Consider the following 15,621-nt stretch of genomic DNA (forward strand, 5'->3'; position numbering starts at 1 on the left):
CGCTCTCGGGGCCACTGTCCCCGAGCCTTTTCGCCCCTCGTCGGGTCGCTTTGGCCTTCCGTTGAGGGCCAAAGGGCCCTGACTTAGTTCGGTCAGCGAGGGCAGATCACTCGAGTGATTTGCAGGGACTCCGGACTTGCTCTACGACGTAGCGTGCACGGGAATGTTTGGTGGGTAACACGACATACATGATACACCTAGTGGGACACGCGTATAGCGGAGGAAGACGAAGCATTGTGATCCGCGCACTTGTAAGCGACATGTGACATTGGGAGTAGTATAAAAGGCGAGGTGTTTCGTTTTAATCGATCATCATCAACACTCTTCTTTTCTCTTGACTTCTCCCTAAGTCAACGACTCAGTACATTAATTATTTTCTACGGTCTGCTAGTTGGGCTTGGTAGTTGGGCCACTTGGACTAAATTTATCTCCTTTGTTTATTCAGTATACTTGTAGCCCATTTAAATTATTTTAAAGGTATTGAGTTGTATCAATCCAACTTACTTTTCGTACCCATTACTAAATAATAAATATAACCCGATTTTACAGGTGTCTCAGTTCATCATTAAAAACCATCAACCATCTACAATTAAATTTTAAGTTTCAAAAAATAAAAAGAAAGAAAAAGAAAATACAAGATATAAACCAGCAACCTTAAAATTTTGTTTAAAACAATTTTATCCCCAAAAATATAGGATGAATGATGTGAAAAGCCTTAATACCAAATAGTAGTAATTCATAAGCCAAAATATAGGCCTAATATAGTCAAAATCCTTTGTATTGCAACTCCCTTCGTTGTAATTGGTTCCTACCAACTTATTTCATCACTTTGATTAAACATGCATTAATCACAAGGCTAACAAATCTAATACTTTTTTATTTTTTTTGGGTGACAAGGGAAATGGGGAACCCATAGTTAGTATCTGATCTGAAAGTGTGTATTAGTTAAACTTCACTTCTGTGTAATAGTTCGTAAACCACACATGAGACAAATCGTACTAGGAAGACTCTTTGCGGACTTGATAGAGAGTGTTGACAAGAATTGAATTGCGTACAAGGAGCCCCTCATTTTAAGACTCGATCATTAATCTCTTATGATAAATTTGACATTTACGACCAGTTGAGCTGCGAGGACAACCTTAACTTTTACTGAAATCAATATTGAGCTACACATACTATACACGGAATATAATTGAAGACAACAGTTGTGGATAAATATGATACTCACTTTGCTACCCATTTATTACCTATGGAGCAAAAACGTGATGATGGCCGGCTGCGTGACTTTGCTGATCTTTCTTATCGACTATACATTTTTATGGTGTTAATTCCCTCAATGCACTTTCTATGTATAAAACATGTACATAACGTATAGAGAATCGAAAGTAGATAGGAAAATTTAGGGAGTGTTATGGTGCACACGGTTGCAAAACGACATCGTTTTGACGTCCGACTTAAAAAAAAAAATCAAAATTACATAACTACGCATCCATAACTTTATAACTATACATCCAAAATTGCATAACTACACATCCATAATTTCATAACGATAAATCCAAAATTGCATAACTAGACATCCATAACTTCATAACTATACATCCAGAATTGCATAACTACACATCCATAACTTCATAACTATAAATCCAGAATTGCATAACTACACATCCATAACTTCATAACTTTACATTCAGAATTGCATAACTACACATTCATAACTTCATAACTATAAATCCAGAATTGCATAACTGCACATCCATAACTTTATAACTATACATTCAGAATTGCATGCATAACTACACATCCATAACTTCATAACTATACATTCAGAATTGCATAACTACACATCCATAACTTCATAACTATACATTCAGAATTGCAAGCATAATTACACATCCATAACATCATAACTATAAATCCAGAATTGCATAACTACACATCCATAATTTCATAACTATAAATTCAGAATGTGAAATTATAAAATTATGAACATATGTTTACGTAACTAACAACAATGAAAAATAATTTTTTTTATTTATGTAAAATGACGTCGTTTTTGCATCCTGTGCACCATGCATGGTGCACACGGATACACAGCATAATTTGCCAGAATTTAGCTCAAAAGGCTTTGTTATTCATTGTTGTTATTATATGTTGTAGAGGGAAAGTATACAGGGAAATCTCTCAAGTGTTATAGAGAGAGAGTCCAAAAGAAAAAGTCCCCTGCAATAAAGGGTTAATGCCCTATATATAGGCCCAAGAGCTGACTCAATGACTTTGACCGTGACTCGAACCGTTTGACACTAACCTGACTACAAAACTAGAGCACGTACGGATGTATATAGAGTCAAAATCGGGATATATTCCCTATCACATTTCTTAGTGGATGGCCTGGTAGTTAATTCTTATGTATCACAGTAAATTTTGTAATATCAACCAATTTGTATTTTGAATAAAAAGATTTTAATTTTTTGAAAAAAGATCATTCTTGTTGGGTAATGGAAAACTCACAATCACTATCTGATAGTGTATATATGTTGAGTAAATTTTAATTATGTGTAATAATTACAGCAAATCACACAGGAGAAGTAAACTACTGCACTAGAAATACCTTGTGCAACAAGTTTAAGTGGGGTTGACAAGAATCAAACTCGTGACATTCTGATATGAGAATCATCTTAGCTTCGATCTATTCACTCAGCAACTCATCTTTTATTCATCCATAACATTCTGGTATGAGAGAAAGTTTTTATAATGATTGATAGATGGTGTAATCCCCTTAATCCACTATTCCCCATAACATCACAAATGAAATATTTCACTATGTATTTAATGCACAAATATAAGTAACACACCAATGGGACTGCTTTGGGAAAAGAATTGTGTTACTTATAAGGACTGCTTTGGGAAAAGAATTGTGTTACTTATATTTGTGCATTAAATACATAGTGATTGATTGATCCAGGGGGAGTAACGCACCAATGGGTCCAATAAGATTCATATATATAGTTTGCTTAGCATTACCACCCTACCAAAATCTATTAAACATAATTTCTAGCACAACTCATTTATTATCGTTATTGGATAGAAACTCAATCTTAGCCCCTTTAACAACTACTTTAAGCCAATAATCTGATATTATGATAGAATGTTAACTCTAGTGACAATTTTAAAAAGTGTACTATATCTTTTTTCTACACTTATCTGGGAATAATGTTTTTATTATATTAGAACGTATATGCATTGAAGATTGTTATCTTCACGGGAGTGACATTGTATTATCAATCAGATTTAATTTACATGAATTAATTTCGAAGATTGGACCCTAAAGACCAACAGATGTACTCTTTTTCTTTTGATTGAGTTTTGATGTTATTTTTTTAATTAAAAATTTTGTAACGAGACAACTAGTACAACACATAAATACACATATATTATGTACTATTTTCCTCAAATACGTTTTTCCCACTGAATTTTTATAGTCCAGATTGTTGTAAATATAATGCTTTGTGGCTATTATCCTGATTTCCCGCTTCCATGATTTCTACCGTTTTCCCATAATATACATGTATGTGTGTGTGTATGTGTAGATTAACGATTACATAATGAGAATACGGTTCTGAGTTTCTGTGTTCAACTTCTTCTTCTCTCCCTGATCTCTCTGTTTTCACATTATATTCTCTATGATTTTACAAAAAATTTCACTTAAAACTCTCTAAGGATTTGACAGTTGCATTTGAATCCTCAAAATTTTCAATTAATTACACCTTCGATGAAGTTTGATTGATCTAAATGCTCTTCTATTTCTTTCAATTTTTTTTTTTTTTTTAAATGCCCCTAAATCTTAATATTCAAAAGCAGTCTCAAGACTTTCTTGACTACCAAGCATGCACAGTACATAGTATTTGTTAGGTCATAGAGAGAATTTTAATAATTCAAAATAATATTATCAAATTCCAGCAATGGTAATAACACGAAAAATTTAAAGCGTGTATAACACATAATTTTCTTAAAATTGATTAACATCTTTTCGAGAGTGTTAGGAGCGTTGAAACATCCATTTTTTATGATACAATATAATGAATTGCTAATGAAAATATTTGAGCATTCAAATATAATTGTTCTGTCGAACTTGAACAAAAAGCGAATACTTTGAAATTTAGAGGAAGTATTGGAAGAATTTTTGAGAGAGTATGTAGGGAAGAAAAATCATAGTTTTTGGTGTACGTGCATAATATTCTACTCAACACAAAGTACATATTTATGGAATTAGGAATTCATTATAATTATGACATTAAAACATTTGAAATAAAATTTGAATTTAAAATTCAAAGTATAACTCTCACGGGCAATTAATTTGATTAAATATGATTTTCAATACGTCACAACATCTAGAGGTTAAAGTACCTATGAGGTTCCTGTACTATAGCGTTTTGTTCAATTTAGTCCTTATATTTTTATTTTGTTCAATTAATCTCTGTACTTTCAAAAGTGGTGCAATTAAGGACAATAGTTAACAATGTTAATATTATCTTTAATATAGGTTACGTGCCGCTGATGATATTTATATTCATACTCATATATTACTTTATAAATATTTAAAAAAAATTATTTCTACCACCAATATATTAAATTAGTATGTCCAAAATAAATAATTACGACCATGTTCGTAATGAGATTTGGACAATTGTCCTTAGTTTTATCACTTTTTAAAGTAGAGGGATTAAATTGAACAGAATAAAGATACAAGTACTAAATTGAACAAAACACCGTACTATAGTACAGAGACTTCATAGGTACTTTGACCACATCTAGATGTAATAAGGAGATCCAACAATGTGAGAACAACATCTAGATGCAATAAGGAGGTACAATACAACCTACACCTAGATGCAATGGTAGGATAACAAAAGTAGGCAAACAAATAAAACATGTAGATATGATGGGTATCGAATGTCATAGTCGAGTACAAATTAAAAATCTCCAACCAAAAATTGTTAACGAGGTTGAATCCACGGGGCACAAGCCCAAATCAAAATCAATTTACTTAGCAAAAGTAAGAACAATGACACAAAAACTTATACAACTAGTGTAACACCCCCGATCCTAAACACAACTTAAAGCATTAACTGGGCAAAGATAGGTAAACAAAGTCTAACTGCTATAAATAAAGTGCGGAAGCTAAATCAATTCAACGGGAATGCTATGCCACATCTAGGCTATCACAACCTAAATGCACATGCTAGTCAAATCCTCAACAAACAAAAGTCATACTAAATAGGAAACTAGTCTTAAACTGTTTACGCATCATAAACTATCATAGGACTCATAGGCCAAACAACAAACTAACTAAAGGAACTAGCTAAAGGTGGAGAGTAGACTCCAACTATCGCGCTCTCATAAGTTGACTACTCCATACCTGAAAACAGTTTAAAACCATTAGCGATTATGCTAAGTAACCCCACTCCAATGTGTAAAGATACGTAGATATACATTTAATACTTTGAAATAGTTTTGAGACTTGGGAATACATATATATTTCGCTAATCAACTCTAATTTAGTAAATCATAAGGAATGGAATCAAGACCAGACCAATACAAGAGATATACTCAACACACGACATTATACCACAAGGATATCAATAAAGAGACCGATTCAACGAGATAACGATAACGGATCATGAACGATAAGAGGGATAGAACAATCACAGTAATCAGGCATGGATCAATTCTCAATATAATCACACAATCAACAGTAGTATAAGGTTCCAAGTCCACCAAGGACACCATCATCAAACAAATACCGCGGAGTCAACCTCAGTGACTCGAATACCTGTGGATCAGTGTGGAGGGCTCCCAGACACCAATCAATGTCACCAAGTGACCAATCAATCAAAGTCCAGTGGAAACAGATCTAGCAACTTTAAGTGTATACGCCCCCTATTGGGATTCCAAGCCCAACGGGTTAGCTACTATCTCTGACTACCGGGATACGTTTCTACCAGGTTGCCCGCAAATCAATAATCTAAACAACAACCCAGAGCTTTCCACACTACTGGATCAGTTCGCAATGGTTGATCGGGGCTTTCCACACCACTGACCTGTCAAGGGATTCCCACACCAACATGACCTATTGCAAACAGAGCCAGAGGCTCGCCAATCACATAACAAATAAGTCCCCACACTGTCCACTGTGCTAGCATAACAATCTCAACAAAGGTTCAATTCAACGAAGGAATCTCAAGAGACAAAGCAAAGGAATAGATTCCACAAGAAATGAATTCAACAACGAATAAGCTCAATCAATAGCTCAAATCAAGGGATTCTCACGGACAAGATACAACAAAGTTACAAGCTCACAATGATAGTTCAATATCAACGGGCCGGGTTTCAAGAAAGAGATACAAGGAAGATATTCCAAAGGCAATAGTTCGATATCAAAGAATTTCGATGAAGTGTCATAACGAATAGATTGGCTCAAGTTATCAACCCAATCAAGAATCAAGCATAGGCTATCACAAGAAATCATACTAGCATCAAGGAACAAACGTTACTAGTACACAAGCCAAAGAATATTCGCAAGGGTTCATACGACAACATAGAATTCAACAATAATCCAACGAACATAAAGGTTGGATCTTAACCACGAATCAAAGACTCAAATCCTAATCAATAGGCTCATAATACACCGCTCTAGACCTACGTAACATCAACAAATACTCATGAATACGCGGGAGGCAACAAAAGAATTTAAGAAGCCAAACAACACCGTACCAGAGGGTGGTTTGGGCGGGTACAGAAGAACCTGCCAAACGTCCCCGTGGGTACCAGTGGGTGGTTTCGGCGGGTTCTCTAGTACCCGCCGGAACCCCCTTCTTGGCCTAGCGGGTGGTTTCGGTGGGTGTGCCAGTGCCCGCCTGAAGCCCCCGCTAGGTCAAAACCCGTAGCAAAGCAGTAGCTCGGGAAAAATGTCCAGAATATGAAATCCAACTCCAAACTCAACAAAAACTCAGACTAACAACAAATATGACTTTGGATAGAAGAAATGGCACAACAACACAAGTTTACACCTATCATACAAGCTCTAAAACAAGCATAAACACAAGATTATGCTCACATCCAACACGATTACCAAGAATACACATTATAGAGTTAAAATAGATTTTCATGGACACCGGGTTATCTTTTAGCTAAGCAAAAACCTCAAATCTCCTCCAAGATCACTCTAGCATGCCATCCACAACATGATCTTCATTAAAGACCCCAAACCCAACACAAAAAAAAAAAAAAAAAAAAAAAAAAAAAAAAAAAAAAAAGAGAAGAAGATCCATAAGAGTAAGGAAATAAAGAAGGAAATTGGTGTAGGAGTCAAGATCTTACCATTTCCTAGCTTTGAATGATAAAAAGATGAAGTCTTGGTCTTGGATTCTTGAATAGAAAGATGGAGGATAATGTTGGTGAGAGAGAGAGATAGGGGAAGGTGGCGTGAAGATGAAGAGAGATGTAAGGGAGATTTAGGTTTTCATTCAAGCTAGGAAGTGTAGATATATACTAGTTTATATACATTATGTTATAGGATGAATAGTTGGGCCATAGGTGTAGATGGGCTAGCTTTATAAGAATAAGGGAATTAAAACGGACTTTTGGAAATGTAAGGGAAATGTATCATATACTATATATTATAGAACTAGGCCCACTTTATTAAGACTTAGAAAGATTCATATAGATATATATATTTATAAGATAAGACTAGGAAATTGGGCTTAGAGTAATTTTATTCTAAGAATATTTAAGCAAAAAATTGGGCTTTAATGAAAGAATAATTTGCTCCTTAAAAAAAAATCATAGGAATTAATTCCGAAATTGAGATAATTTTTGAAATGTTACAACTAGATCATCAGTCTCTGGTATCCATTAAAACTGTTCAGAAGTACCGCTAAAAACTAATGAACAGGACTCCCTTGTGCCACATGACCACTCTTATCTTGATCACAGAGCAACATAACTCTCATTGCTTTAAACTCATGCCTGAACTGTTAGAACATACCTCTTCTTCAAGGTTAGACTGAGACCCTTGAGTACCCTTTTTGCACTAGGTTTCATGAGATATACGACTTTCTTTCTGCAATCCTCTAAACATTTTATAATGCACCTTATATAGTTCTAAAACCTTAATACGTAATATATGGTAACTTCTTTTCGTATACAAAATGAGGGTACCAACATTAGAAAGGAAAGAACTACACAAGAAAATAAGGAGATATATATAAAAATTATAATCTAAATATTTTGATAATAATTCAGCCAATAATAAACTAACATGTCCTAGGCTCTCAAAGTTTTTACCCAATAAAGATAGCAAATTATGATTTTATACAAATTTATGCCTAGCAATACTCAACATGCATGTCATAAAAGAGTCAGATTAAAGCCCCTTCAAGGGTGTCATAAATGAAAAAAACCAACTTGAATGAAAATGGTCATGCAATCAATTTAGCTATAGTCCTTTCTTGTGAAAAAATGTGGAATTGTCCATTCAGATACCTAAGCTATCTTTAATTTTCTACGACAAATTTCACCTTTGTTACTTGAACTATTTTTTATTTTTTTTTTGAAAGTGTCATCACTTGAACTACTTTATTAAACAAATTGAAAAGATAAAAATAGAAGCTATCTTTAATTTTCTACGACAAATTTCACCTTTGTTACTTGAACTATTTTTTATTTTTTTTTGAAAGTGTCATCACTTGAACTACTTTATTAAACAAATTGAAAAGATAAAAATAGAAGCATTTGTTGCAGGATAATTTCACTAAAACCATTGAAGGATTTGGCAATTGCATTTAATCCTCAAATTTTTCAATTAATTATATATACCTGGATTATATTATATTACTCTTGATGAAGTTTGATTATTCTAAATGTCCCTCTTCTATCTTAGATATTCAAAACCAGTCTCAAGAATTTCTTGACCCTTCTTTCTTGACCAGAACACCACCCCCACCCCGCTTTTCCGTGGACAAATTAACAAAAACATGCATCATACGCATTCACGAAAGTACAAATTAAAGTCAAGAAGGTTTTAGTTATCGTGAATTCGTGATAGGATTGCCAACTCCTTCAACAAAATTCATCCTTGTCACCGTCCATTCATTCCCTCCAACTTTTATGACGTTACGTTTATTATTAGCACGTTTTTAAGATAATTACATAAACTATATTACTGGTCATATAAGCAAAACCCCAGGTCTCATTATGATAGGACTTCCAACTCGATCGTATACACTTTCTGCATTGAATTCTACATATTGCGTTTGCAAATATTAAATAATTTATTTTTTTTTTATAAAAAAATACTACAAGTTTATCCATTATTGCATTTTTCGCCAACATTTATTTTTAATACTCCCTCTATCCTATTTTGTTTGTCTGGTTTGGTTAACGAGACTTGACTGAAGTTATTTTTAATTTTATTTTTCATAATATTAAGTTTAGTATTAGTATATAAAATTTACATATATTTAGAAACTATATTAAATGTACTATTAAAGATTTTTAAAAAAATTAAATTTAAAAATTATTAAAGAAAATAAAAAATAAGAAAGAATTGGTTTGACCAATGAATAATAAATGGGACATATGGAGTATTACGTTACTTGTGATGTACTCTCGTATATGTGTCATATATTAATCACAAAAACTTATGTGGGCTGGATCTCAAATATGTAATATTTTGTAAAGAAAATTTAGTACTTTCTCTTTGAGTTAACAAGGATTACATTTTCACTTAAATGAATAACTTGTACATTGATAAGAACTAGTAAAAATATAATACTTTTTAATAAAAATATAATATTTGTTGGCATATAAAAAAAAGTATTACATATTTAAAATTCATGCTATGTGGAACAATGTCACAGCATATACGAATAGTAAAATAGTATAGTTTAGTACATACAAATAAATATCTATTTTAATATAGAACATATACTACCTTATAATAGAGTTAATAGTACTCAAAAAAAATATGTACTTTAATAATTTCAACGGAACTTTAGTGAGATAAAAAAAAAAAAAAAAATTGGTTTACCAACCAAGCAAACAAAACTCAATATATAACCTCAGCTTGGTTATGATATACCAACCCAACAAAATTTTCATTCATTATAAGTTTATCTATTATACAAATTAAAATGGTTTTTACAATTTTAGTGAATAAAATGATTATAATATACATTAGAAAAAGATGATAATATTTTAAGATGATAGGATTGGCAACCCAAAACTTTGATCGGATAAAACATGCATACTTTTATCAGGTCAAGGATCGGAACAACGTTGTAGAAATCGAATTTTCTTCTTATAAGAATCCAACCGCACATAGAGTTTCGCTTACGGAACTGACGGCGGAGATCAACAATTATATTAAAATGAAAAAAAAAAAAAAACAACTCTAAACTTTTCAAAATAAAATCTTGAAATTGAAAAATAATAACGGTGCTCCTTTTCTTGTTGTGGTTTGTTTGCGTGTTCTTCTGTCTTTCTAGAAACCCCAAATAATATTATTATAACTATATGTTGAAACCTAATGTGATAACTACATACATTATTACCAGGACTATGTGGTCCAATGGTACCCGGGTTGAACTTCCATTTGAAAGGTTGTGAGTTCGAGCCTCAGTAGAGGTATTATTAGCTCTTTGTGTTTTAGTAAGGTTGAGAAAGTATATGAACAGATACTACAATATAATAGAGCTAGTAGCATTCAAAAAAAAAAAAAAAACTACATACATTATTAGAGAAAAATAAATCATAAAATTATTTTCTTAATGATACAACTTAATTTATTTTAATTAATCTAAATCTCAGTTTGTGTATTTTTTTTTTAACATGCATTAACATTTTTTTTGACAAGAATATATTGTATTTTTTTAATTTTTTTTTTTTACTTTGAGAATTTTACTTTAAGCATAATGCATAACCTATTAACGCGCATTTTAATGCTTTGCCTAGGCAAATTATATCGTGCACCATGACGTACAATGTGCCCTGGTCCAAAACGATGTCGTTTTGTATTTTTTTTTTTTTGGAAATTTTGTTTTCCGTGTCTGCTGTTAACTTCTTTAAAAAAAAAATCTCATGTTTCGAATGTACATAATTGTATAACAGGATACACAGTCTTTTTTGAAAGGATAATACACATAATATAACATAATACATAATACACATAAACTCTTAACATAATACACATAAACTCTTAACTCTACATAATTGTATAATAGAATGTACATAATTGTATAACAGAATACACATAAACTCCATCGCGTCAACTCCCCACACAACTTAACAAAAGAACGTTGTTTTGGATAGGGCGGGACGCACAATGTATTATGCACCTGGTGCACGATATAACGATTGCTTTGCCCAGTATTTTAGGATCTCACCAATTTCAAATTAAATACTTTATTATCTCATTTTACTTGCCATTTTTTTTTTTTTCGTTTGAAATACTCGTGATTCTTTACAAGGTATTATATGTTCTATATTTTTTCAATCTTTTTCAACGGAAAGAATCAATGCTTTCACCCCGGGTTCGATCTTGTGACCACCTATTTGAAATCGTAATAGAAGTGTCATCACACTATATAATAGTTGGTTATTTGTCGCTGATGGATATATTATGCTCGGAGCGAACCGACTCGGAGAGGTAGAGCAAGACCTAGAGAGGTGGAGCAAACTGACCTGTAGAGGTGGAGCAAGACCCGGGGCCCCGACCCATAGGGCCTCGGCCCTATGGGCCTCAACCCACGGGGCCTCGGCCTGGGAGACCACGGCTTGGAGGGCCTCGGCCCGCAAATTATGCTGTGCAACCGAATGCACCATGCGCATGGTGCATTCGATGCAAAACGACGTCGTTTTGGTTAAAAAATGCGCGTCCCACTTAAAAAAGAAATCAGGTTCGATTCCCGGCAATAGCATTTTTATATATCCATAAATTCATAACTATATATCCATAAATTCATAACTATATATCCACAAATTCATAACTATATATCCACAATGAATGAATGAAGTAAAAATCCACAATGAATGAACTAAATATCCACAGTGAATGAACTAAATATCCAGAAATTCATAACTATATATCCAGAAATTCATAACTACATATCCACAGTGAATGAATGAAGTAAATATCTACAATGAATGGACTAAATATCCACAATGAATGAACTAAATATCCATAAATTTATAACTATATATCCAGAAATTCATAACTATATATCCACAATAATGCTATTGCCGAGAATCGAACCTGAATTTTTTTTTTTTAAGTGGGACGCGCGTTTTTAGTCAAAACGACGTCGTTTTGCATCGTATGCACCATACGCATGGTGCATTCGGTTGCACAGCATAACTATTGACCTCGGCAGAGCAGCTGCCGACCTCAACCTGGAGAGGTCGGCCATAAAAAGGGCCGACCTGGAACCGGTCAAACGGACGCGGTCAACGCGGATCCAACCACCCCCCGACTTAGGGGGTAGCGGTTAGGGGTAGGGGTTGTATAAAAACCCCCCACCTTGTCTCTTTAGGACATCTAATCATTATCCTACACATTTTGTACTAAACGAATCATTGTAATAGTCTATTTACGGCACTTAATACAACATATGGTCCCTGCGACCTTTACGACACCGTTTCGTGTTATCTATTTATTTATTATTCATATTCTTATCCGAATTTAGTAATTCGGGTCCACCCCGGATAATTAAATCCATCTTTCACATTTAATTAAACCAACTTCTTGTTTCATATTTTCTTTGAAATTTTCATGTACTTTTCAAATTACTTTTGTATTTTAATATAATATCCATATATAAATTTTAAACACTACAAATTAGATTAATGAACTCTTTTTTTTTTCTTTTTCTTTTTTTGAAACAACATTAATGAACTCTAATTAACCAAACTGAACAACACACCAAAACTTTGGTATTTGGTTGTGAAGTAGTACTAACCAGCCACTGATGCCATTGTTCATTACTTTATTATTATTTTTTAATTGTTTGTTGCTGCTCCTTCCAACTATCTAGTTCCTACTCCAAATTTTTTATGCAATACACACCCTCCCTCCATATTATTACTATTACTATTACTATTACTATTACTATTAGTGACCTTTATTTGAAAGCAATTCTTTAACAGTTGTTTCATTAACTAGTTTTATACGCGCATTACATGACTGATTTAATGCTCAATGTTTGTATTTAAATAAGTAATTCAAAGTAAATTAATGTAAGATTATATATATAGGAGAAGTTTGATTTTTGTTGGCATTAAAGTTAATATTTAATTTACACCTTTCTAAAAACAATTATCTAAATCTGTAATTGGTATGATATTAGATAGTAGACACTACTTTTTATTGGAATTATTCTAAGTTTTGTTAATTCGCTTTTAGATAGGTTTGTTATTGCCTTCGTCTTCATTATATTGCTTGACCTTTTTTTTTTGTTTGTTTTTTTTTGGTAGTATCTCAAGTTCAATTGGATTACTGGTGCTAGTTTGCAAAAATGATAGATTTGGTTTGATCTAATTAGTTTTGTTACATTAAAAAAATAGATGCATAGAATCCCTAAGTTGATTCCCTTACACTAATATATATATATATATATATATATATATATATATATATATATATATATATATTACAAAAATCAGATCAACTTTCATTATCAGAAACCAACAGACTTACAATGAAAACAGGAGGAATGTAAAACCAAGAAACACGATCAGTCATAGAGCCAGAGTCTCCACTAATATTTATATTTATGCGTTGATTAATATATTTATATATTTATCTGTTGATTAATTACTAATTTCACCCATTATTTTTCTCCTTTTCTCTTTAACTTATACACAACTAGTTAATGTGAATCACAACATCACGTGATGAATATGATACTGTCTGAGACTACATGCATATGATGCATTTACCACTTTCCGATTTCTTATGCTGATAATTTTTTATTTTTTTTAAATAATGCTAATAATTTAATTTGCGTGTAGATAAGAGTAAGAGATTCCCTATCAAATCAAAATCTTATATTTGATATTTGGTGAGACATTGGAGTCAAAAGCAAGCAAAATAAGTTGCTAATTAATTGCCTATATCTGCAAGTTTTGCTTTCATAAAATAAATCATTAAAACACTTCACCTTTCCTTTTAAAAAAAGTTTTGTTTACATATGATGTTATATTGAATCTGACTGTGCAAACAAGGTAGTCACTAACACAATTTTTTTTTTTTATATGTGCTTTATATTTTAAGGGTTTTTTTTTTTTTTTTTTTTTTTTTTTTTTTTTTTTTTTTTGTGACGAGTTGATCTGAGGAAAATTTGCGGTCACTACCTGAGGGGTGTACACTGAGTAAACATCGCTTTATGACCTTTATCCGAGAGGTTGTCCTAGTTGATCGGCTCATACTAAGAAGATCAATAATTGCTCACAGTAGGAGTTGAAATTGTAACCAAAGTATTTAAAGTTTTTGAGAAAGTATTGGATGGCTTGAGTGTGCAATTTTTTGCCATATGAGAAAATCTTAATTGTTTTGATTTTTTTTTAAAAACGGTTTAATATTGAGTTTGTTATAAAATAATATATTAATAGACATTATTATTGTATTTATGTGAACATTATTATTATTACTAGTTTTTTACGCGCATTGCGCGATTGAGATAATGCCCAATTTTTTTTTAAATAAGTACTATAAAGTATATCAAGGTAACTACTTTAGGTCATTTTACATGTTAATCTAAACAGTTAATTTTTTGAAATATCTTTTTACCAACCGTTGATATAATTCGCTGGTCAAATTCGCTGATATAATCTGTTAACGCTAACCGCTAACTATTAATTGTCAAACAAGGACATTGCGAGGTAGTTCTCACTTCAATTTGTTGTGTGATTTTAATACTCTCTTTGTCAACAAATCCCTCAAGTAGTTAATATGATTGGCTTTATTAATTATTATTTTTTTATTTTTTTATATATTTAAGTGCTATAAAATATATCAATGCAAGATTATATTAGAATTGTTCATGCATAGATAATTAAATGTTGAATTTGCGTATTTAAATAGGTAATTCTAAGTTTACAAATGCAAGATAATATAGTCAAGATTAATTATAATTGGGAGAAGATTAATTATAATTGTCAATAAATAGTTGTATGCGTATAGTTGAAACCAAATACGGGAAATAAGGGAGAGCAAATAAAAATTAGGGCATAAAATATTAAATATATACTAATATTGAAGGGCTAACTGCTGATTGCTAAACAAGGACATTGCGAGATAGTTTCCCACCTCAATTTGTTGTGTGATTTGAATACTCTTTTTGTCAATAGGTCCCCCAAGTAGTTAATATGATTGGCTTAATTATACTTTTTTTTTAAAAATTTTGTTATAACAATTATTATTATTACTATTATTATTATTATTATTATTATTATTATTATTATTATTATTATTATTATTATTATGAAATATATGTATACCCTTAGGTCATTTTACATGTTAATATAAACGATTAATTTTTTCAAATATCTTTTTACCAACCGTTAATA

The 15,621-nt window shown here is 32.0% G+C and overlaps 1 long non-coding RNA gene across 1 annotated transcript; it reads right to left on the reverse strand.

Annotated features, from left to right (window-relative positions):
- Nucleotides 1–5,006: 5,006 nt before the first annotated feature.
- On the reverse strand, nucleotides 5,007–7,495 carry LOC109192934. Its single transcript, XR_002056171.1, has 2 exons — nucleotides 7,378–7,495; nucleotides 5,007–5,416 (listed from the first exon to the last, which is right to left on the reverse strand). It is a non-coding gene; the product is annotated as an uncharacterized LOC109192934 (long non-coding RNA).
- Nucleotides 7,496–15,621: the final 8,126 nt, after the last annotated feature.

Source organism: Ipomoea nil, unplaced genomic scaffold (genome assembly GCF_001879475.1).
Source record: "Ipomoea nil cultivar Tokyo-kokei standard unplaced genomic scaffold, Asagao_1.1 scaffold1834, whole genome shotgun sequence".
In the NCBI taxonomy this organism is placed as follows: domain Eukaryota; kingdom Viridiplantae; phylum Streptophyta; class Magnoliopsida; order Solanales; family Convolvulaceae; genus Ipomoea; species Ipomoea nil.